The sequence below is a fragment of the Protopterus annectens genome, chromosome 4.part0, assembly GCF_019279795.1.
Source record: "Protopterus annectens isolate FY-2018-M chromosome 4.part0, PAN1.0, whole genome shotgun sequence".
NCBI classification, from domain to species: Eukaryota; Metazoa; Chordata; order Ceratodontiformes; family Protopteridae; genus Protopterus; species Protopterus annectens.
Genome location: NC_056733.1, coordinates 1,521,134,880 through 1,521,161,769, shown reverse-complemented (window position 1 = coordinate 1,521,161,769; position 26,890 = coordinate 1,521,134,880).

The following is a 26,890-nucleotide window of genomic DNA, read 5'->3' as shown; positions in this document are numbered from 1 at the left end:
AAAAATCTAGTTGCTGTGGTGTAATCAGCATGCTTTCACATAAACCCTGCAATTTGATATGAACCCTATCAATGGTTCTTCTCACTTCTATCGGATTAATGATGGTATATGTACATACATCCGACAATAAGGTATTTAATTTATTACTATACCAATCAGTGTCTAAGACGACCACTGCACCTCCTTTATCGGCCCTTTTAATCGTGACGTCAGTATATTCACTAAGGTTAGCCAGAGCCTGTCTTTGTTCACTTGTTAAATTATAATACCTATCCCTATCATTCTGCTGAAAATAGCATATTAAATCATGGTCACATTTATTAATAAACAGCTGTAAGGCCGGTGTTAAAGCCGGTATAAAACTACTTGGCTTTCTCAATGTAGATTGTGTGTTTGCATTGTTACCAAACATTTTACTTAACATTAAATTATGACAGAATGATGAGATATCCAAAAATACCTCTTGATAAGTACATTGCTTACTGGGGACAAACGATAATCCCTTATTCAATATTCCCATTTCACATGCAGTTAAACGGCGTGAAGATAAATTAAAAACAATATCATCATGCTTACTAAAAGTCAATCTAGAGTCCGTCTTTTCTTCTGAAAATCCCTGTTGTCGCTGAGCGAACGCTTCCAGGGGCCCTTCTTTTTTACTTGTACTGGTAACATGTCCAGAAAATGGTTGTGTGATGGTCTAATTTTAGGCCGTGCTCCAGATTTAGTACTTTCATTGAAAACAGTCAGATTATCAGAACCCACAAGTTCTTGTTCAAAAACTGCCTCTGTGTTGTTAATATCTCCATTGCTCTGATTTGATACTACGATCGCACCCTTTGTTGTACCTTCTACGACAGCCTCTATGGAATTAGTGGAACCATCAGCATTGCTAGTAGACAGAGCATTATCTTGCTCTCTATGTGTAACAGTAAAAGCAGGACTTACGGCCGTAGTAACTCGTATGGACGCCATAGCTTCCTTTGCCGTATTCCGACGTTGCGTTTGGCCACTCCTCATCTGTTGCTGTTCGTTGTTTCTATTGGTGCCTTTAACCATATCCGCCAACGTTGAAATTCTCGATTTCTGCCAAACAAAAATATTACCTTTGGAGAAATCTTCGTAGTCCCTACGAAGTTTCCCCATTTTTTGTGTTCTTAATTTCGCATCATTATCACTGAAAGTTGTGTACATTTCCTCTAATTTCTTCTTACACCAAATCTCAGTGTAGTCACACTCCAATTTTCGTTGGAGCGATATGACATCCTTTCTAAGTGCCTCAATCTCTTTGGCAAAAAAATCATTTAACAAGTCCATGTAGAGATAACTAGTTTTAATGTTAATGGACTGCCATCTGGCTAGGAGTTCAGGATACCTATCCCCTTGGGTCGGCATACATAGTACGCGCATCCCACGGGGTACGATACCATAATCAAGACAGGCTTCCAGATGGAAAGTCTGCCACTGCAACCGCTGAAGTCTAGTCACTTTGTAACTCAAATCTCTTAAATTGTCATCAAAACTCCTGTCCATAGCCACAGGGATATTCGCATTTTGTTGTATCCCTTGTCTGACGTTGAAACCTAAGTTAAGCAGTGGGTTTTCTGAGGATGTAAAACGCTTCACACATTAACATTAAAACTAGTTATCTCTACATGGATAATGATGCGAAATTAAGAACACAAAAAATGGGGAAACTTCGTAGGGACTACGAAGATTTCTCCAAAGGTAATATTTTTGTTTGGCAGAAATCGAGAATTTCAACGTTGGCGGATATGGTTAAAGGCACCAATAGAAACAACGAACAGCAACAGATGAGGAGTGGCCAAACGCAACGTCGGAATACGGCAAAGGAAGCTTTGGCATCCATACGAGTTACTACGGCCGTAAGTCCTGCTTTTACTGTTACACATAGAGAGCAAGATAATGCTCTGTCTACTAGCAATGCTGATGGTTCCACTAATTCCATAGAGGCTGTCGTAGAAGGTACAACAAAGGGTGCGACCGTAGTATCAAATCAGAGCAATGGAGATATTAACAACACAGAGGCAGTTTTTGAACAAGAACTTGTGGGTTCTGATAATCTGACTGTTTTCAATGAAAGTACTAAATCTGGAGCACGGCCTAAAATTAGACCATCACACAACCATTTTCTGGACATGTTACCAGTACAAGTAAAAAAGAAGGGCCCCTGGAAGCGTTCGCTCAGTGACGACAGGGATTTTCAGAAGAAAAGACGGACTCTAGATTGACTTTTAGTAAGCATGATGATATTGTTTTTAATTTATCTTCACGCCGTTTAACTGCATGTGAAATGGGAATATTGAATAAGGGATTATCGTTTGTCCCCAGTAAGCAATGTACTTATCAAGAGGTATTTTTGGATATCTCATCATTCTGTCGTAATTTAATGTTAAGTAAAATGTTTGGTAACAATGCAAACACACAATCTACATTGAGAAAGCCAAGTAGTTTTATACCGGCTTTAACACCGGCCTTACAGCTGTTTATTAATAAATGTGACCATGATTTAATATGCTATTTTCAGCAGAATGATAGGGATAGGTATTATAATTTAACAAGTGAACAAAGACAGGCTCTGGCTAACCTTAGTGAATATACTGATGTCACGATTAAAAGGGCCGATAAAGGAGGTGCAGTGGTCGTCTTAGACACTGATTGGTATAGTAATAAATGAAATACCTTATTGTCGGATGTATGTACATATACCATCATTAATCCGATAGAAGTGAGAAGAACCATTGATAGGGTTCATATCAAATTGCGGGGTTTATGTGAAAGCATGCTGATTACACCACAGCAACTAGATTTTTTACTTATTGATAAACCATTAACCCCTATTTTCAAAGCTCTTCCTAAGGTACATAAGAGCTTGACAGACCCACCCCTTAGACCGATAGTATCGGGCAGGGGGTGGGTCACTGAGAACATATCCATTTGGTTAGAAGTAACCCTGAGACCATTTGTAGTACAGATGGAGCATGTTTTAGTTGATACAGGACATTATCTCACCTTAATTGGTAATATTAAACAAGAAGATTTGACAGGGGATTATTTGATGGCTACTTTGGACGTTAACAATTTATTTACAGTAATAAATAATGACTATGGGTTACTGGCGGTTAAGGCTATTAGATAATTTAGGAGTATCATGTACCAAGGTTGAATTGATAGTAGAGTTATTGACCCTAGTATTGGAGAACAATATTTTCCAAGGGAAGGATAATATATAGGCAGGCACAGGGATAGCCATGGGCACTCTGTGCCAACACATATGCTAATCTTGTCCTATCCCATTGGGAAAAGGCATATGTGTTTTGTGATCATGTTTGGAAAAAGCAACTGTTCATGTATCTGCGTTTTGTAGATGATATATTTGTTTTATGGAAAGGGGCCAGTGAGGATTTGTTTAAATTCATTGACTATCTTCACACCACCACCACTTTCTTTAGATTCAGTGTAAAGACCTCTAGAGAAGCCATTGATTTTTTAGATGTATGTTTGGTACAAAACAGGGATGGTTTTTCCTCTAAACTTTTTAGGAAAGAGTGTTGGAGAAACACTTTATTATCCTACGATAGCATGCACCCGAGGCACACATTCCCTAATGTGGTACAAGGTCAACTAAGTAGGATCTCTAGGATTAGTAAAGATAATACACAGTTTGAGGAGGAGATTCGATTATCTCAGTGACTGTTTCTCTAACAGGGGATATAATGAGAAGATGGTTGGTGACATCATAGTGAAGAATAAACCATGTAGGCAAAATAAATATAGACCCTGGTTAGATCGAAAACATGATGATGATGGTAATCCAGCAGTTAATGTTCCTAGATTAGATGGCCACAAGGTGGCGCTTACCTATGGTAGTGATACTAGAGGGGTTTGTGACATCATACGGAACAACTGGAACATTATTGCAAGTGATGAAGGTTTGAGAGAAATTGTGGGAGTTCGTCCTCAGTTTATTTACAAGAGAAATAGGAATTTAAAAGATATGTTATGTAAGGAAAGGAATTTGCAAGTAAGTGTGAGATCAAAGGGAACAGCGGGGACTATACCATGTGGATCATGTAAGGCATGTGGATATATTAAAAAAGGGGTAGAATTTAGACACCCCAATAATGATAAGTTGTTTATATTTAAAGGTAGGGCGACTTGTAGGACCACAGATGTAGTTTATTTAGCGGAATGTTGCTCATGTTCGAGCTACTATGTTGGAAAAACCAATCAAATGTTAAAGGTTAGGATTCTTCAGCATATGTCTAATATAAGGAATAAAGATGAACATAATGCCTTATATAGGCATGTTAGGGATTACCCTACACATAAATTTTCATTTAGGGTTATTGTAAATTTGAGATTGACCAATAGAGGGGGAGACATAAAATTAAATACAGAGTTAGCTGAGTCCAGATGGATACTTGAGTTAACATCACATAGGGATCCAGGGCTAAATGATGTTGTCCCCCTTAAGCCCACATTATGTAAAAGGCGGGTTTTTTATTGAATTGTGATTGGTTATTGAGTGTTTTAAAAGAAGTTTTTATAATAACTGTTTTATCTGATGAAGGGCAATCGCCTGAAAGCGCTAATATCGAATATTTGTTCTGTGGTAATAAATTGTTTTAATCGTCAGCAGTATCCAGCTACGTTATTTTGTTCTGTTTTTGACTTTTCTATACGCCAGCTGGGTTTTGGCAGAGCAACGGCCTTTGTATTTTGAACTTCCCTAGTTGCACTGCTAAATACACAAACCAATGTCCTAAGGAGTAGATTGGTCCCTTTATTGTCAGGATTCCCCTTAACAGTACCAGGGACCACCCCAGCATTGTTACATTTAAAAATTCTAAGACCATCTCTCAAAACTGGACTATAACAAAGGGGTTATCCCTAACCGCTTCCTTCCTTATGTTGTTAATAAAATCGATAGGATAATGACTATCCTGAAGCATTTTATATAGAACTTGAACTTCATCATGAATGAGTTGTTCACCTCATCAGTAATGAGTTGTGATAACCTGATAAACTGTCTAGTTACCACATTTCTCTTTTGCCAAAGGGGGTGGTGACTATTATAATGCAATAAACTATTGGAATAAGACTCCTTCCTGTACACCATAAATGTAAAACTGTTGGCTATTTGGTCCTTACCAATTGTTACATCCAAAAAAAAAATAATTTCATCTGACCTATATTGCCCTTTAAACACCAGGAATGAAGTCGTATTGTTAATGTAATCCAAAGATGTTTCAATCCCCTTTGGCTCGCCTATCCACAAAATAAAAAGGTTGTCTACAAATCTTAAGTAATCTTTTATAGAACTAACAAAATAAGATGAAAAAAGGAATTTCTTTTCCTACCACCATAGTACAATGTTAGCAAAAACCATGCCGAGGCTCCCATAGCCACCCTTCACATTAAAAAAAAAAGTTGATTGCCAAAATTATTTCCATGGTCTCCACAAACAAACTGATATTGTCCTGCTTCAAACCAGAACCATCAATGAAGACATCATGAATCCATTGTATACCTTTGTGATGGGGAAACTATTTGAAATCAATGACTAAAAATGTAAAACCCTCATTGAATTCTACCTGGAGCATCTTCTTGAGAAAGTATCAATTGTCTTTTAATACATGGTGTTTATCATTAAAAAATAATTTCAAAGTCAGGCCAACCAATTTGGCTAATGACTCTATCTTTGAATGCGCTGTCATCAAAAAAGGATGAAGTGGAGGGTTGACTGCAGATTTATGAACTTTAGATAAACCAAAATTGTTCAGAATCACAGGTTTCTCAACTTTTAAAAAATCTAATACTGAATAATCAAGACTGTAATTAGTTGTAATGTTTTCTAACCAAAAGTCAGTGTGGTGGTAATCTATATTACTTTCATTTTTATTGACACTAATATAAAATTCACCATTGTTGAGATACTGCAACCTTTTTTGGCAATAAATATGACTGTCCATCAAAACCACACCACCAACCCTGTCTAGCTTCATTATTGTGATGGAACAGTTCCCACACAAGTCTCTCAACAACTTTCTTTCTCAAGCTGATAAATTAAAATAGCCATGACTAACCTTTCTGCCCCTCAACTCCCTCTCACACACTTTTACAAGTGCTACCAGGAAGGGGTCAGCAGGTATTGAACAAACTTGGTCTGCATAGACACTGATTCAAATTACCTGAAAGGCTATTGTCCTTGAAAAATAATGTTAAATTAAATTTACAAATAAATAATTTAAAAATGAGCAAATGTTCTACTAAACTGAACTTAAAACCTAGTACAGAAGTAAAACCTTTACAAAACAACTCCGCATAAACTAGAGTAATGGTCAGATGTCTCTAATTATAGATGTTAAAACCTTTAAAGCTGTAAACAGTACCTTCATCAGGAAGAAACAAAAAAAATCTCTGCTTCCAGCTCTGATCCATGTTCATTGTCTGCTCCTTGGCAGGATAATGATTCCTGTTCTGACCTGCATTCTCCTTGAACTCAGGCTCCATCCATTGTTGCTGTACCCTTTTGTTTCTGTTGTGTATTCTGGATGAATGACATGGAATGGTGACCTCTTTTAAAAAAATGTGTTTTGTTGTTGATATTACCAAGACTGTGAGGTTCTGTTACTTCCCAGGAACTGCTCCTGTTGAACCTACAATTAAAGTTATTAACCCAGAGGGACACAGTAAGCCTGCTCAGTGTTGTATTGGTCAAGATCTTTTGCCAGCTTTTTCTCCTTCCTCTTTTGTGCATTCCTTCTGAACCCTGTTGAAAACTCATTTGAGTTCCTCCTCTATAGTGGCAAATAAGAAGTCTGCTAAATCTCATCCTGCAAGTTTTTAATATCCTTTTCTAATTCTTTCATAACACATTAATTGTCCTTAGGCAAAAATGCCCATAAATTCCATACTGACCTGATCAAAAAAATCTAAAAGCTCACTATGAATTAACAAACCATACTGGAGCCTGTTAGGATACTTAACAAAATGTAAACATTTTGGTACACGTTTGGTGGAATATTGTCCTTAAAAATAGAGATTGTCCAACTGCAACCTCCTATATTTAGATCATTTCTCAAATTTGGTGATCTTTTGCTTTAATGTATCATTGTCACCTGGTGGAAAAGACTGAGTGTTGTTGTAATTAAACTGAAAAGGTTGCTTAAACCAGTCATTTAAGAGTACAGTGCCCTGTGCCTCCCGTATGACATTTTGGTCTAACTCCTTTAGTTACATAATGCACTTCAGTCTCACTCGGCATATCAGCAACCCTCAATGTATTTCTAATACTATTGACAAGGTGACTAGACTGCTCATTAAAACCATGTGCTCCATCACGAACCATATGTAGATGTAGTGTAGAGACCATATCCTTAACAGGTGCAGCCACTTGTTTGTTCAGTAACCATCCAGCTTACCAGATAACCAGAAAAGCAATCAAATTAGCACTGAGAGTAAAGAAGGAGAGTCAGAAAAGGTGGATATCAAACCTGGAAAAGAATGTGTTGTAAGATCCTCTTGTTCATACAACTCCTGCAACATAGCAAGCGAAAGATTCTTGACCACTGGATAAGTAAAATAACCACAAAACAAAAATCCATCTCCAAAATACTATAAATATAAAAGAAACACTATCGTGGACACCAGGAAGATCCACATAAGTTTTAATAGTACTTTATAAGCACTTTTCTTCATTCCCATCACTTGGAAATTTCTTCAGATAAAGCCTCCCTCTAAATCAACTCTTTAAATAACCTGTGATGCAATGCCATCTAGTGGTGGAACAAAAATTGTTAAAAAATCACAATATTAAAAAATGTAATCTTTAAAAACATTTTGATAACATATAAACCAAAATTTATATATAAAAAAAAGTAATTAAATCAAACTATCAATTAAATCTAAAAAAATAAGTTCATTCCATTTGTATCCCAGGGGTTCCACCTATGTCCCTCTTAGATAGAGCTAATAGGTGCTTATTGTGGAAATAAGGGTAAAACTTGGCTAGGCTTGTAAGGGCCCTAGGGTCATTAGCCTAGAAAACCTCCTATGATCCTATCATCTCGAAATTCAATCTGAACAAACACAACCACAAAATAAAACTAACAAATCTCATAATTAGTCGTAACCTCCTGATCTTTAACATAACATCCCATCAGTAGTGATTGCCATTAAATGTGCAATTAGGGAAAGAGAGAATATAACTAAGGCCAAGGAAGTACGGGGTGATAGTGAACAGGACATTCCTACTACTTTTTACCTTCATTTTGATCTGAAAGATGACCTGTTGTATAGCATAAATAAAGATAAGGAAGAAAGTCTGCCTTAGTTGCTAGTGCCAAAACATTATAGGGAATGAATAATGAAGCCAGGACGTCAAGAAAGTCAAGTAAGAGGAGTAGTAGTCAGATTTTATAAGCCAAGTATAATGAAAGTGATAGAAAATGTATGTGCCCTTTGTCCAGAATGCCAGAAATCTGCACCCCAACTTGAGTATAAAAGTTTGTTGATCCCACTGCCTATTATCGAGCTGCCATTTGATCATGCTGTGGGCAGAGTAGAGCACTACTAAAATCTAGCAATGGATGCTAGTATGCACTAGTAATATTTACAGATCTGCAAGGTTTGCAGAAGCAATACCATTATTCAAAGCTAATGCTAAGGCTATTGCCAGAGAAATGGTGGTTTATTCTATAGAGTAGGCATCTTTAAAAAGATAGTTGTTAATTAAGACACTCACATTTATGTCACGTGTACTGCATTATGTCAGTTCTTTAAAGTCGAGCAGTTGGAGTCAACAGTGTACCATGATGGATTTGTAGAATGACTCAATAAAATACTGAAGTCCATGCAAATGAAAGTTATTAATATAGATGCTAAAAATGGGACCCGTTATTACCCTACTTACTGTTTGCAAACTAAGAGTTCCACAACCTTTCAAAGAATGGATTCTATGCCATATATCTGATATTCACAACAGTGTTGTGACTAATGCTCTATATGAGCACATTAAAAAAACAATAAAACACATTGGTTTCAATTTATGGCCATAAGCATGTTAAGAGAGAATTTGAGAAGGGTTTATATATGTAATAACACCAAACTACAAGAAACTAAATGGATTATGGAACTCAGAGCTGATCGTCCACCTGGCCTTAATGGTGTTATCCCCCTTAAGCCCATTTTAAAAGCAAGAGGCCTTATCAAGAAATGCAATTGATCTAATGAAACATACTCTTTGGACTTTAGTAAACATGGTCTATGTACTCTATTGTCTTGCCTTCGCCACCTTCATTTAGGGAGAAGGTGTTTTTGGCAACAACTGATTGGTTACTTTGACTTCATAATTACCAATAGCTATTGCCTTATTTACATTTGAAGATACTTTTCTTGATCTGCTGGCTGTAACTTCCATGATGCACAGTCATTGATAACAAAAATAAAGAGTTCCTTTAAGAAATAGAACCACATTACTGATAGAAAAGAATAACCATGTTATCACCCAGGAGTGGCTGCATCTAAGTCAACATGGGCACTGTATTTTGCTCCTTGGTTTTCCTTTGTCTTCCTTGGGTGTTTGACTTCCAGTTTGTGTTTTCATTGGCTTCTTTCCTCTTATGAATATGTATAGTAATGGTCTAATTTTTATTGGACGACAAGCTTCCTAACTAAAGTTAATTGGTTCTTCCTTTTTATTACCATGAATAGTTATGACTTGACTCTTATTGGTAAATAAGCTTCCTGATTTAAGATGATTGGTCATTCTTTTTCTGTAATTAGAAACTGATATTATGAATAGCTTTGAGACTGGAATGTTTTTGATTGGAAGAATTAGTTCCTGATAGTCTCCTATGTGTCCTTTTGTTATGCTAATGGTTGATTTTGTATGATTAGCTCATTGGTCCAGCTTGTTTCTGGTTTTTGCTGATTGGTCTTTTTTCTGTGATCAGAAACTGCTATTATGAAAGTCTTTGAGAATTACATGCTTCTGATTAGATGCAATAGTTTCTGTTAGTCTCCCATTGGTCATTTTGATATGCTAAATGGTCTGTTCAGTATGATTAGCTCATTGGTCCAGTTTGTTCCTGATTCTTGTTGATTGGCTATCCCTCCCTTTATAAGAAAAATTCACTGTTTAATGGGTGAGGATCTGAAGAAGGTTTTTACCTAAAGCACTTATCCACCTTAGAACTTTGTTTTAAGCTACTTGGATTTTTATTAAAGAATTTGTTTTTTAAAGTGACGTGTTTGTCTCATGACAGCCTTGGTGGTATGTCTTATCTTTTTTCCTGCATTTTCTCTATTTGTTGAGACCACCTTTAGTAATGTAGGGTTTTTGTTTTAATGTTCCAATTTTTGTGGGGTGTTTTTTCTTTTGGTCTTCAACTTTGAGAAGACCATTTATCTCTTTGCTCCCCAACTCAACTTTGAGTTGAGAGGGATACCAATTCAAGAAAGTGCACAGGACACCGCATGACCTAACTATGTTTTTTATGGATATCATTTCCAAGTTTGATAGATATTCTATGCATATAATTGATGAGGTGATATAGACCCTAAGGAAGGCCAGATACCTGGCTTCACCAATTTTGATGAAGGGCTACCTTTAGATACCACGTACCCCCTCTGCAAAAGGAAGGGCAACTTTTGTAATTCCTTGATGGTCTATTTCAATATATAGTGTTACCATTTGACCTACATGGTGCCCTAGTTATCTTCTAAACACTGATGGATAAAATACTGAAACCTCTTTCCCACTGTACTGGGCCAACCTGGATGGCATGGTCATTCATTCATTCAGAGGACTAGGAGTCTCACTTACTAAATGTGCAAGCTAAGTTAGAATCCAAAACACAGGATGGTTTGACTTTAATTCTAATAAAAGCAAATTGGGTGAGATGGATGCCAGGAATGTAAGATAACTTATTGGAAAAAGTGTAGTAAGATCAGAATTAGAAAAACACAGGCCATAAAAATGGTCTGTCCATCCAGCAGAAGACAGGTGAAGGCTTTTCTTAGATTAGCTGGGCACAATAAAAAGATATGTGTCTTATGTTGTGAGCATTGATGCCCTTTGACAGATTTTGCAAGAAGAGAAAAGCTCCTTTCAAGATATAATGGTCTTTTGAAGCAGATCAAGCATTTAATGGATTGAAAAGAATGTTATATTTTGGCCCTATGTTAGTGACACCTCATTTTATTAAACAGTATATCTTCTATCCTTATGTCAGAGGTAGGTTTGGGACAGCTTTATCCCATTATAGTAAAGGTGGGGAGCACCCTGGATGCTGTATCTGCAGAACGCTGTGCAGAAGGAAAATACTCAACCATTGAATAATAGTGTCCATGTGTAAAGTGGACCTGTTAAGCCTTAAACCAGTACTTATTAAGTAGGCACTTCCTTTCTGTAATGAGTCTTTCTCTTTTCAAATATTTAACTAGGCAGTCTGATGGAATTACAAAACTATGCTAGTGGGTTATATCCTTCCAACCATTTCAATATATGGTGATACACAAGTCTGGCCAAGCCAACAAAATGATGAATTGTTGGTACCTACAACCAATCGCTGTGAGTCCAAAATCCCTGGCTTTGTACCTGAAGGGGTATAGTCATAATGTTTTTTTTTTTTTTTTTTTTTTTGGTAAACAATGAGTGGTGTGTGTTTAAATGTGTGCAAGGTATATATGATGAGTGCAGAAGCTTTCTCCCAACAGCAAATCAGGCAAGCATTTTGCATTGCATTGCACTGAAATGAGGCATTCATTCCTTATTAGAGTGGTATAAAAGGAGCTGGCTTGAAGATAACAGACCAGGAAGTCTGTTCATTAACTGGAGATTCTGAAGCAGGTGAGCCAGAGCTTTCCTGGAATTCCCTGGATGTACGCAGTGTAACATCCCAGCTGAGGCTAACTTGTAGATTATACTTGGAAAAATAATCTGGACTATAGGACAGTGACGGGGGCCTTGTCAATGCCTACAGTCTGGGACTTTTAAATACAGCCTGTTCCTGAAGGGGAAGTGAGAGACTGTAATGTTGCTGGTGGAAATAGGTTTCATGGTAAGTGGGCTATTATTTTTATTTTTCTGTGACTCTGTAAAAAAAAGGTTAATCTGTGTTTTATGTAATTCCTGCCTCCAGTGACTCCTTGGACTTTATAAAACATAGTTACATTTAGTCTCACTGATGCAGTTCATGATGTCAGCATTAAGATATAACCATAAACAATTTGGCGAATACTTATGAGATTAAGTACAAGAGTAGTTGAATTCATTAATTAGAGCAGATGTTTTTTTTTCTGTGCCATGGATGATTTAAGCAAAAATGAATACAACCCATAAGTTTGACCTGATAGACAACAACTTCCCATGATCTGGTCAGGAAAGGTTCAGTGATAAGTCCAGTTTGCTTACAGAAGGCATTCATTCTTTTATTCTTGACAGATTGCATGGAGTCTATCAAGCCACTTGTTATTTAAAGGCCAAGGGTATTTTTGTTCTTCAAGGCCAGAATGACTGCTGGGTGAGCCTGACCACTGTGATGTTTTGGGAAAAGAGGACAAGTTAAAGAATGTGAGATATATCCAGTACATTTGGATGTGTGGTGTGAAAGGGATTAGTATTTTAAAAAGTGAAGAAAATAATTCTTCTCAAGCCATTGCTTTCAGAAACTTGAGCAATTTGGATAGACTTTAGAAGGAATAATATATTAGGGCAGAGTAAGGCAGTACTAGATGTGCGCACGTTTTATAACATTAGTATTTGTTAACAAGAATGCAAGAAGGAAAGAAGAAGGGAGAAGAGAAGCAGCTGCAAGAGAACAGAAGCTCTAATTGGAAAATGTCAGTCTTACTAAGAGGTTATTGACTGGATCTTAAATAATATGTTATGGAGCAGACAACTGGATAAGTTGCATTAAACAGAGTAAATGGAGTCCATCAGTTCTAGATTGTTATTTTGCCTCATTCTTTTAGGAAGAAAGCATCATGCTTTGTGTTAAGACATCAAGACTGTTTGATAGAAACTCCTAATAAAAGGAAATGACAGTAAGAAGGGTTCAGAGATGGGCTGATAATAAACAGGCTCTGCAGAGATTTCTAATGTTTTTTGAGCTGCAATTAAGAAAAAAATCAATACTGGCTTCTGTTTACAACCATTTAATAATGCTGTATTAATGGATGGCAGCAGATATTTTGTGTTAACTGGTGTTAGTTCCTCCTTTCTTAATCATGATGACATGTCATTTAGAAATTTCAGTAAATGTTCATTCAGACGCACTGACTTTGATTAATAGTAAATTACAGGAATTTAGGATTGTCTCCCTTTTCCACTATGGCTATATCATGACTTAATCATGTAAATGGAAAAACACATGTCTGGGATATGGCACATCTGAAAATTACACAGGAAGACCTGAGTGCACATATGTGCTGTCTTGTGACAGAGCAGTGTCACATATGCGCTGTCTAGTGACAGAGCAGTGTCACATATGTACTGCCTAGTGACAGAGCAGTGTCACATATGCACTGCCTTGTGACAGAGTAGTGCCACATATGCACTGTCTGGTGACGGAGCAGTGCCACATATGCGCTGCCTTGTGACAGAGCAGTGTCACATATGCTTTGACTGGTGACTAGAGAAATGTCACATATGTGCTGCCTAGTGACAGAGCAGTGTCACATATGCACTGCCTTTTGCAGAGCAGTGTCACATATGGGCTGCTTAGTGACAGAGCAGTGTGTGGCTTGCACTGTGCAAAGTCATCACAGTCATAACAGATGAGACAGTCTATATGCCTTCCTTGTTGTATACACAGTGTAGCAATACATTTTAGTGACCTGGGGAGTAGACAAAGGTAAGGATTAAGGACTAAACAAAAAGAAGCACAATCCTAAATATTAAATCAGAGTATGGTGAAAAATGTAAACCTTCAGAAGGCAATATAGAGATTCCTTGATATGATGTCTGCATCTTCCATGTAAAGTCTAAGGTATGTTGTGCAAGTGACAATAATAAGCAGGCCTTGGGTTTTCTTTACACACATTTATGCATTTCAAAGCAAGATTTAGTACTTGATGAAATATGACCAGCCAGTAATCCAAAGTTCTTTTAATAAAATTCTGTCTTTCTCTGACGTCTCGGCCGAAGTCTGTGTTGATCTTTCTTTCCTGCTTGTTGTAATGCCCATTTCTGCCCCTACTCTGAGCATTACGTCTCTCTGTATCTACTTTCTTGCATATAAAGTAGATCTTTTTTCAGCAATTTAGCTCTAGTCATCATCTTTTTATTTGCACTTGTTTACACTCTTTTTCAATTTGCCTTTTTTTCTCTATTTCCTTATAAACTCTGTGTACTGTGGATAAATAGTTTTAGATAGGTGTTACAAGTGAAATCCTTGTTCTGTTCTATTCTACTCTATGTTTTTGTAATTACATTCATTTTTCTGCATTCATACTGGCAGGATAATTACTGTTCATGACCCACTGCTGACATGACTACTTTGTATCCTGTGATTAAATGCTATTTATGTTTTTTTTTCTGCATTCATACTTAAAGGGTAATTACTGCCGCTTACCATGGATGTCATGACTACTGTGTATCCTATAGTTACATTGTAACAACATTTGTGTAAGGCTACCTTTTTGTATAACTTAACTATTGAAGCTTTTCTCAGTAAGAGAGATACTAGCCTATAAATAGGTGTCTGCACTTTATATTTATCCTATGGTGATACCTGAAAAGAAACAATATAAGAATGTACTCGAACAACATAAATATATACTCGGAGTTCCCTTTCATTAAAGAGTCTGCCTTTGACAGCACAAAATGCCTTCAAGTCTTGCTTTCTCTTTTTTGTTGTTGTATTTGTACTCTTCAATTTTTCCCTTGGAGCTAGACAAACTTTCAACTTAAGCACTCAAACCATTTACTTCTCAGCCCAGCACTTGCTCAAAACTCATAGGAAGCACTAATAAACCTTAGCACTAGATGCCCCTATACTGTAGAGAAGGACAAGGCTCTCTATTTGACCTTATCAGCCAATCAGTAAAACAGCTCATTATACCTACCCAGGCATGTCCAAAGGGCAGTTTCAGATGTACTCTCCGGTCCAACTTGTGAATCTGGGGATTTTGAGGCAATGTTACAACTGCCTCATGTACACAGACAACCCTCTCCTCCTACCAACAAACACTAATACATGCGAGAGATGCAATTATACAGCCAAACTGGAGGCTAAGCTCTCTCAACCCAAGACTGGACCAGACAGTCAAGAGGAAAAGGGAATTACTTGCATCACTCCACCAGTCTCACATAGACCTGTGAAACCAGAACCAGCAAAAAAACACACATAAATACACAATAACATACTCTGAGGCTGTAAATAAAAATCTGCAAAAGATACAGAGACCCCCAAAGCAGACATCCAAGCAACCTCCACTCTCCCAACACAAACCACAAAACAAATACTTCACAAAACCAGTGTGCCACGCAATCACAGCCCTTAAGGCAAAATAACATACCCAACACACTAGTAAGAGGTGACTGTATAGTCAAGCACACTGACATCCCACTCACAAGTCTGAACAAGGAGAAGGTTACTGTTAGCTGCCTGTCGGATGCCAGGATCCACCACATAACACAAGCACTCAGGTCACTTCAGAACAAGTACAAATGTGACTCTGTCATTGTCCATGTTGGTGTGAATGACCTGAGCCATGCCTCCCTGGACTACATGAAAAGAGACATGGAAGAGCTCTCTAATCACATAGCCCAGGCTGGTATGGCCCTAACCCTGAGTAGCATCCTGCCCTCAACAAGAATGATACCATGGTACAAAGAAAAAAATTATCAATTTCAACAATTGGCTAAGCTTATGGTGTCATTCAAAGGGGATCTAGTGTCTGTCAGCCTGGGATGACCTGCTTGACAAGCCACACTGCTTCGCTAGAGATGGCTTGCACCTGTCACCCTTAGGCTTTCGAATACTGGCCAAGGCTCTTGCCACCCCCATAGTGCCTTTTTTAGGCAAGGCTCAAAAGACAAAACCACTGCTGTAAATAGCACAAGTAACAAAAAACTGAAGGGTAATGCTATTCAGTGCCAGAAGTCTAAACCTCAAAATGCACGCACTGAAGGCACTCCTCAGTATGGAGAAAATCGATATATGTGCAGTAACAGAAACCTGGTTTAAGGCTCCAGAGTGCACCCCAGCACTACCAGGCTACAATTCATACCAAACATTTCGACAACAAAACCTGGACTGAAATACAAAAGACGGGGGCGTATCCATATTCATCAAGGATACCCACACCTCCAGGTTAGTGGCACGGCACAATGCTTCAGAGATCATCCACGTGCAACTAACAATGGGCAGAACTGCAATTCAAATTGTAGCTTGCTATAGATCACCCACCATGTCCCAGGACCCCCATTACGCATTTCTGGAAACACGGGGAAACATAAAGGTTTCACACCCTGATATTGGGTGATTTCAATTACCCAAACATTAACTGGGAGAACTATGCAAGTACTAACTCCCTTGCCCAACATTTCCTAGAATTTATAAACTCAAATGCCCTGGATCAACCGGTCAACACCCCCACCAGAGGTGACAACATATTGGACATGGTCATCACCAACATAGGCGACCGATGATCCACACTGGAGGTCAACTCCTTGCTGGTTAGATCTGAGCATAAACTAATCACTCTGGATATCCACATTCCACCCCCACCTCTGGTCGAAGAAACCACCGTGAAAAACATTTCAAAAGCAAACTTCATGTTACTTAAGACCGAGGTGGAAAGTTTGAAATCCCCCATGCTAAAGTATAATGCTGCCCTAGTTGCAAAATCCTTTACTAATGCACTCTACGGGCACCTACAAGAATGCATGGAGCATACTATCCCAAGCAAAACCAAGACTCATTCCTCCAAGAAAAGGGAACCAGTCTGTTGGACCCCTGCCATAACCAAACTATACAATAGAAGGAGGAAACTAGTACAGAAAAGAGTAAAATCCCAAGAGGGGAAGACATCCCTGATCAGTATCAGCAAGAAACTACAATCCCTCATAAAATCATCCAAGGCTAGCTTTGAAAGAAAAATTGCCAAAGACTCCAAAGATAACCACAAGGCATTCTTTAGCTATGTCAAGGATCTAACTGGCAATTCCCAGATCTGCTCGGAGTTAGTGCAGAATAGCACAAAATACACTGAACCAACCGATATCGCCAACATCCTGGCAGACAGGTTCAGTGCAAACTTCACCCCCCTCTCACCCCCAAAAGGGCCCATAACCATACCAGAAGAATGTAGTGCCCCTGAAATCACAGACCCTCAAGTTAGAACAGCCCTCTCCAAAGCCAAAAATACAGCATCAATGGGACCGGATGGTGTCCCAGGCTGTGTCCTACACGAGCTCAAAGATGAACTAACCCCTCACCTAAACACACTGTTCAAACTCTCCACAGGCTATGTGCCCATAGAGTGGCACACAGCAATGGTTATTCCACTCCACAAAGGTGGAGCCAAAACAGACCCCGGGAACTATCGCCTTATAAGCCTGACTAGCTTGGTCTGCAAGGCTATGGAGCGCATCATCATGGATCTCATTAACAGAGACAATGGAAAACTCCAAACACTGGACTCTATCCAGTTCGGCTTTGTTAAGGGCAGAGCATGCCTCCTAAACCTGGTGGACTTCTTTAGACAAGGAAAAGGTGATCCACACAGCCTACCTAGACCTCGCAAAGGCCTTCAACACCATTCCCCATTCTGGTATTATAGACCAGCTCACCAGCTTGAACATAAACCCCTATGTCACGATATAGGGTGCCAACTGGCTCACGGACAGAACCCACATGGTAAGAGTTGCAGGAGCTAGGTCTAACTCTAAACTGGTTACAAGTGGCATTACCCAGGGCTCAGTCCTAGGACCCTTCCTGTTTGGCATATACTTATCAGAGGTAGTACAGACAAGCACCGGAGGACTATGGCTGACCAAGTTTGCAGACTACTGCAAACTAGGGGCTATAATTGACTCTCCGGCTGACACAGATATCCTCCAAAAGGGTCTCACTGAGACAGATACCTGGTGTCAAAACCATGGCCTCAAGCTAAATGTGCATAGTCCTCCCCTTTGGAAAAAACAAAGTACCAACAAACTACCACATAGGTGGTAGCCCCCTAAATACGGAAGACGAAATAAGGCATCTGGGGATCCGAGTAGATAGTAATCTCTCCTTTGATAATCACATTGCCAAAGTGGTTAGAAAATCCTTCTATGTGGCCCACCTAATCACAAAAGGGTTTGCATCCAGATCAAAAGAGGTCACTGTGCCCCTCTACGCATCACTCATCAGACCCATCATAGAGTACAACGCCCTATTTGGGATGCACCTTACAAGATACCTGCAACAGCTGGAAAGACCACAGGCGTACCTCACCAAGAGGATCACTGGCCTCAAGCAGATGCCCTATGCAGCTTGACTGAAGAAACTCCAGCTGTACTCGGTTGCATACCGCCTACTCAGAGGTGATCTCTGCCTGACAGACAAGGCGATATCCAACCCAGAATTGATGGATATGCTTCACCTAAAGAAAACCATATCCCCTTGAGCAACACGGTCTAGGGATCTAAACCTCACCACAACAATAAATAGGACGTGCTGGGGGGATAGATTCCTGTCCCAGAGACTTCCCATGCTCTGGAACAAGATTCCAATCTACATTAGGCAGAGCTCCTCACTAACACTCTTCAAGAGAAACCTTGACGAGTGGATGGGAAACAGGAAGTTTACCCTGGGGATCACTTCAGTGGCTCTGCTGTACAGAGGCACAGGGAACTAATCTAAGGGGGCGGCGAAAGCCAACACATTTTAGCTAGGCTTGTGGATGCCTTTGGGCAGATAGCCTAGTACCTGCCTATGAACCTATAAGTGGGATAGACCACTGATCCACATGTACCTTTTTTGTACACTCAGCCCAGGGCCGCTGTCTGGCTTGTTCAGTGTTACACAGTAGTCAAATGCAATCAAGGGAATCAAACACTGGACTACATGAAACAGCTTGTTAACAATTCATCATAGCTTTAATCCTCTTCTGTAGTAACTGTTATACTCTTTTTGTTCACGTCATAGCTTCTTTTCTTCTGTTCAGGTACACATACTTGCAAGCTACACAGACCCCACATTCTACACCATTTTAGTACCATTCTAGAAATGAGCAATGACATATGTATTTTTCTAGTGTTTCACACATTTTAGCAATATGCAGTTGTCTGCCTGTGCCCTGTTCACAGTTTGGTTTCATCAGTTTAATGCATCAGAACTTGACATTGGCAAATAACCATCCAAATGTTAATTACTGGCTGGCAAATGTAGTAAAATTATACTTTTATTATCAGACAGCATTTCTAGAAAGTCACATTTGAACTCCTTTTATTCTTTTGTTTTAATAAATGTGAAAGTAAAAATACTGTTCTTACTTTAGTTGTGATATGTAGGGCGCTTGATTTGTTTATTCACTTAGTCTGAGCTTCATCTTGATTTACATTATTGATTCTGGGGCAGTGCAGGACATAGCGTTCAACCTTCCATCTTCAAAATGTGGAACACGCCTTCCATAATGAGGAACAAATGGTCAAAATACAGAGCACTGGCTCTCATAATGTGGAGCAAATGGGCTAAATGTGGAACATTGACTCTCTTAATGTGAAACAAATGTGCAAAATGAGGAACATTTACACAAAACATATAACTTCATCTAGGAAGACCATAGGATGGCTGAAATGCTTTACTTTATACTTGAAAAAGTTATTTTAATGAGTTAGTATGATTCAGTATTATTTATCATGGAGATCACATAAACATTCTTAACACTGAATACATCACAAGAACCATCAGTGTGGAACTTTGAGGACTATGGACTTTTTAATACTCAAAATGAGAAATATTCTTCATAATGAGGTTTACTTGAGAGGTATGGTGTAAGGATGCTCACCACTGAAATGAACAGGCTTCATCTGACAAAAACATAAGCATTTTATAAGTGAAGAGCATTGACCATTAAAGAAGATGTTAGTAAATGATCATTCTTCTTCAGCTAGAGGTCACATGAATTTGGATTACCAAATGAAGTCACATATTTACTATGAAATGTTGCTTTCTGGCTCCTCTGGCTGCTCTCTGTAGTTGGCCTTCTTGTATCATCTACTGCTGCATCTCTCTTTATTAACTGTACCATTAATCAGTTTTGGGATACAGATAATTTAACTGAAAATGTGAAATGTGCACAGGGGTTATACAGCTTTAGAGTTTGTTACTGAGTTGTTTCATATTTTTGGTGAGTATGGAGATGACTTACTGTACTATACTATAGCCGTCTGCTCCCTTTTCAGTCTTTCTCTGCACTTAGTCACTTTCCCTACTGCACTTCTGCTCCTTCTCTGCTTTAGTTTTCAGTACTCAATCTGTGGTTTCTTTTCTTTTCTTTTGTACTTGCCTATCCACCTTACTCTGTCCTTATGCTTCATTACTTACATCTCAGGATTATATTTTGCTATAGCAGATGCTGGCCTTTCCTATTGCCTATTAAAATCTGTCACTCTTGCTGGCTGGCTTAATTAAAAGTGTGACTTATCTTTGACCATACAACGTACTAGGGCTGCTGTAGAAACAAATGTCTCCCACAGGAAATGATTTGATCTGCAGAAACTGGGGATCCAGGTATTTGGACCACCACCATTCCACCTGAGGGGAAGTTCTATAGCTCATACTCTCTCAGTGCATTCACTCACCAAAGTGTTCACTGCCCGTGGGGGCCTACCCAGTCCAGTCCTTACTTATATACACAGTGCTGCTAGCTGGGCTATCATTTCCCTTTATCTGATCCCATCACTACCTACAAATGAAATATTTCAGTAGCTAGTAATGCTTATTTAGGACTCAAACTCTTCTAGATATTGTTTTCATCTTTCTTCCAAATCCATATGGAGTTTATAGGTTCATAGCTTCATACCAGGTAATTGATCTGATGAAGCATTAAGAATCTAATCACAGCACATCCTGTTATTTATTCCCTCTACCATTTAAGGAGAAAAGGAGACAGCTCAGGAGTGAGCTTGTGCAGCCCATCCTACTTTGTCAAGATTTGTGTTAAAGAGAAAAGGGGAGATACGTTGTTTGACATATTATGGGATGTATTTCCATAGGTTTGAGATCTTTTGTGAGAGAGATTTATCTCACACATAAGTTTTGGTCATATTTTATTGTAGATGTAGGTCCCTGGAACAGGTGTCTGTGGTATTATCATCAAACATTTGGGGTCCTTCATATCCTTAATGGCCCAAAAGATGTCCCCACATGCATGAGTCTTAAAAAGATGGAGACAATTGAAAGGGGTTTCAATGGCTCAGCATAAGTTAAGAAGGACATACCTGAGATTTTATTTTTTGGGAATCATTGGAGTTTTCAAGTTGGAAGTAGAGAGGAACAATAACTTCCTTGGATTTGGAGGGTACACCTTTAGCAAGTACTTAAACCAGGTAGAAGGGCTTCCTAATGGTACTTGAAATATGATGATCAAATGAGAGTTTCCTGTCAGGAATGTGCCTAGGTCTCTGACAAAATGAGCAATTTTAAGGGGGACATTATCAATATAGTAGGTGCAGGGGTGTCTTTGTTTCCCAAAGAGTACTATACTCCATTTTCTGTACTGAGTTTTAAACCTTATCTTGACTCCAAGAATTAGGAAGTTTACCCTGGGGATCACTTCAGTGGCTCTGCTGGACAGAGGCACAGGGAACTAATCTAAGGGGGCGGCAAAAGCCAACACATTTCAGCTAGGCTGTGGTTGCCTTTGGGCAGATAGCCTAGTACCTGCCTATGAACCTATAAGTGGGATAGACCACTGATCCACATGTACCTTTTTTGTACACTCAGCCCAGGGCCGCTGTCTGGCTTGTTCAGTGTCACACAGTAGTCAAATGCAATCAAGGGAATCAAACACTGGACTACATGAAACAGCTTGTTAACAATTCATCATAGCTTTAATCCTCTTCTGTAGTAACTGTTATACTCTTTTTGTTCACGTCATAGCTTCTTTTCTTCTGTTCAGGTACACACACTTGCAAGCTACACAGACCCCACATTCTACACCATTTTAGTACCATTCTAGAAATGAGCAATGACATATGTATTTTTCTAGTGTTTCACACATTTTAGCAATATGCAGTTGTCTGCCTGTGCCCTGTTCACAGTTTGGTTTCATCAGTTTAATGCATCAGAACTTGACATTGGCAAATAACCATCCAAATGTTAATTACTGGCTGGCAAATGTAGTCAAATTATACTTTTATTATCAGACAGCATTTCTAGAAAGTCACATTTGAACTCCTTTTATTCTTTTGTTTTAATAAATGTGAAAGTAAAAATACTGTTCTTACTTTAGTTGTGATATGTAGGGCGCTTGATTTGTTTATTCACTTAGTCTGAGCTTCATCTTGATTTACATTATTGATTCTGGGGCAGTGCAGGACATAGCGTTCAACCTTCCATATTCAAAATGTGGAACACGCCTTCCATAATGAGGAACAAATGGTCAAAATACAGAGCACTGGCTCTCATAATGTGGAGCAAATGGGCTAAATGTAGAACATTGACTCTCTTAATGTGAAACAAATGTGCAAAATGAGGAACATTTACACAAAACATATAACTTCATCTAGGAAGACCATAGGATGGCTGAAATGCTTTACTTTATACTTGAAAAAGTTATTTTAATGAGTTAGTATGATTCAGTATTATTTATCATGGAGATCACATAAACATTCTTAACACTGAATACATCACAAGAACCATCAGTGTGGAACTTTGAGGACTATGGACTTTTTAATACTCAAAATGAGAAATATTCATCATAATGAGGTTTACTTGAGAGGTATGGTGTAAGGATGCTCACCAATGAAATGAACAGGCTTCATCTGACAAAAACATAAGCATTTTATAAGTGAAGAGCATTGACCATTAAAGAAGATGTTAGTAAATGATCATTCTTCTTCAGCTAGAGGTCACATGAATTTGGATTACCAAATGAAGTCACATATTTACTATGAAATGTTGCTTTCTGGCTCCTCTGGCTGCTCTCTGTAGTTGGCCTTCTTGTATCATCTACTGCTGCATCTCTCTTTATTAACTGTACCATTAATCAGTTTTGGGATACAGATAATTTAACTGAAAATGTGAAACGTGCACAGGGGTTATACAGCTTTAGAGTTTGTTACTGAGTTATTTGTTTCATATTTTTGGTGAGTATGGAGATGACTTACTGTACTATACTATAGCCGTCTGCTCCCTTTTCAGTCTTTCTCTGCACTTAGTCACTTTCCCTACTGCACTTCTGCTCCTTCTCTGCTTTAGTTTTCAGTACTCAATCTGTGGTTTCTTTTCTTTTCTTTTGTACTTGCCTATCCACCTTACTCTGTCCTTATGCTTCATTACTTACATCTCAGGATTATATTTTGCTATAGCAGAGGCTGGCCTTTCCTATTGCCTATTAAAATCTGTCACTCTTGCTGGCTGGCTTAATTAAAAGTGTGACTTATCTTTGACCATACAACGTACTAGGGCTGCTGTAGAAACAAATGTCTCCCACAGGAAATGATTTGATCTGCAGAAACTGGGGATCCAGGTATTTGGATCACCACCATTCCACCTGAGGGGAAGTTCTATAGCTCATACTCTCTCAGTGCATTCACTCACCAAAGTGTTCACTGCCCGTGGGGGCCTACCCAGTCCAGTCCTTACTTATATACACAGTGCTGCTAGCTGGGCTATCATTTCCCTTTATCTGATCCCATCACTACCTACAAATGAAATATTTCAGTAGCTAGTAATGCTTATTTAGGACTCAGAAACTCTTCTAGCTATTGTTTTCATCTTTGTTCCAAATCCATATGGAGTTTATAGGTTCATAGCTTCATACCAGGTAATTGATCTGATGAAGCATTAAGAATCTAATCACAGCACATCCTGTTATTTATTCCCTCTACCATTTAAGGAGAAAAGGAGACAGCTCAGGAGTGAGCTTGTGCAGCCCATCCTACTTTGTCAAGATTTGTTTTAAAGAGAAAAGGGGAGATACGTTGTTTGACATATTATGGGATGTATTTCCATAGGTTTGAGATCTTTTGTGAGAGAGATTTATCTCACACATAAGTTTTGGTCATATTTTATTGTAGATGTAGGTCCCTGGAACAGGTGTCTGTGGTATTATCATCAAACATTCAGGGTCCTTCATAGCCTTAATGGCCCAAAAGATGTCCCCACATGCATGAGTCTTAAAAAGATGGAGAAAATTGAAAGGGGTTTCAATGGCTCAGCATAAGTTAAGAAGGACATACCTGAGATTTTATTTTTTGGGAATCATTGGAGTTTTCAAGTTGGAAGTAGAGAGGAACAATAACTTCCTTGGATTTGGAGGGTACACCTTTAGCAAGTACTTAAACTAGGTAGAAGGGCTTCCTAATGGTACTTGAAATATGATGATCAAATGAGAGTTTCCTGTCAGGAATGTGCCTAGGTCTCTGACAAAATGAGCAATTTTAAGGGGGACATTATCAATATAGTAGGTGCAGGGGTGTCTTTGTTTCCCAAAGAGTACTATACTCCATTTTCTGTACTGAGTTTTAAACCTTATCTTGACTCCAAGAATTAGTACAGCTTAGATTCTGATTCAGGCTTTGGGTTTTGGTTTGAACGTTTTTGACAATACTGAGTTTGCAGTCATCAGCAAACTCTGTCATCCAGAGACCATTGACATCCAGCTAAACATCAGAGAAGCATATGATGAAGAGGACTGGAAGCAGCATGGAACTCTGGTACATGACTGGTAATAATCATTTTGTAAGAAAGTATGCCTCCAGCTCTTACTGAATAGGGTCTGCCTGTAAGCCAGTTGGCAATTCAGCTGATACACAGGTGTTGATATTTAAGTTGTAGGCTTATTTATGATACTGCAATGTTGGAGATTGTCTAAAAAAATTGCTAGATCAAGGTAGGTGGTGAGCACTAACTGACTATTGTCCAGTGCTTTGGTTACCCACTTAAAGAAGTTCATCAGTTTCAGTAGACAGGACTTGCCCTGCACAAAGCTGAATTGTTTGTGATCAATGGGTTGCAAGCTGCTTATGTCATTATTTATGACTTCCATTATAATACAGTATATTAGTTTACAGGTAATACAGACAAGGATAAAAGGTCTATAGTTTTTCATATCAGTGTTAGGGATGCCTTTTGTAAGGATGCTGCCTGTGGTTATCTATGCATCAGGCATGTATTCAATGGAGAGGCTGAAGTTAAAAAATGTTTATAAGGTGATCAGTGATCATTGTTACTGATAAACAGAAGACAGCCTAGTACATTGCTCAGGCCCATGGAGCTAGGACTTTTAGTTTAGGAGATAGTGTTTAGGACTTGATAGCAGGAAAGAGTTAGAAATCAGAGATAGGCAACAGGGACATGGAACTAAATTTTGTCTATGAATACATTGGCAGTGTCCTCTAGATCTGAAAGTATTGTACTATTACAGATTAGCTTGGTGCATTATTCAGTATTAGTTTGGAAATTCCTAATGTAATTAATGAGGGCTTTATGATTATCCTTGGAGGTGGTGGCAATATTCAGTTCATACATGGCTTTGCAGGATTTGGTCTTATGCCTGACTTCTTTGCAGACTTTTGTTTAGACTGATGCCATGGGCAGTTGTAGAAATAGAAGGGGTTCTGTAATTAGCAATAGTATGGCAAATTGATTTGTTTAATGATGCTAAGATGTTTAGGAGGTCATGGTCATTATTAGCATGCTGGACCTATCAGGACCACTTGAGTCATTTTTCAACTATAGCTATAAAGTAGGCTTTGTACCATGACAATGGAGGACTGCAACAGTTAACCCACTTTACAAGGGTGATCCATCAACCAATTCTGGTATCTACAGGCCTATTAGTACAACTAGTCTAATGTGCAAGGCCATGGAATGAATTATCATGGAAATGATCAACAAGGACATAGGCAACCTTCAGAGACTGGACCCAACCTAGTTTGGCTTTGTCAAGGGAAGATCAAGCCTACTACCCTTGGTGGACTTCTTTTGAGAAGATCACTGATGCAATGGATGAGGCCAGAATGGTGCAAACTGCCTACCTGTACCTGGCAAAGACATTTGATACAATATCGCACTTAGTTGACAAACTCACTGAACTGGGCATACCCCCCCTGTATAACTCACTGGATTACCAGCTGGCTCACAAACAGAACTCAGAATGTCAGGATTGGTGAGACCACCTCTACTAAGAGACTGGTAATCAGCGGGGCACCTCAGGGTTCCATGTTAAGACTGCTCCTATTTGCATATACTTTTCAAATGTAAAGGCTAATGTCAAAGGCATTTAGCTGGCAAAGTTCACAGATGACTGCAAACTGGGAGCCACCATCGATTCCCCCCATGACATAACCATCATACAAGAGAGTCTACACAGAAAAATGACTTGTGCCAAAGCCACAGATTAAAATTCAATGCCAAGAAATGCATTATAGTACCTTTTGGGACAATGGCGACCCAGACTAATTACTTCATCAATGAAACACCCCTAGAAGTTGACCTGGTAGTCAGGGATCTGGGACATATGTAGACAATAAACACCGGCTCACAACGAACAAGCACCAGGCACCAGGAGTATAGAACAAAACAAGTTTTAATATTCTACTCAGTTTTGTGCTTTCATCCAAAACAGGACTTCATCAGAACTGAAGAAAAAAAAACTACAACCCATTTAAATAATGTCTTTGCATTTTCACTTTAAA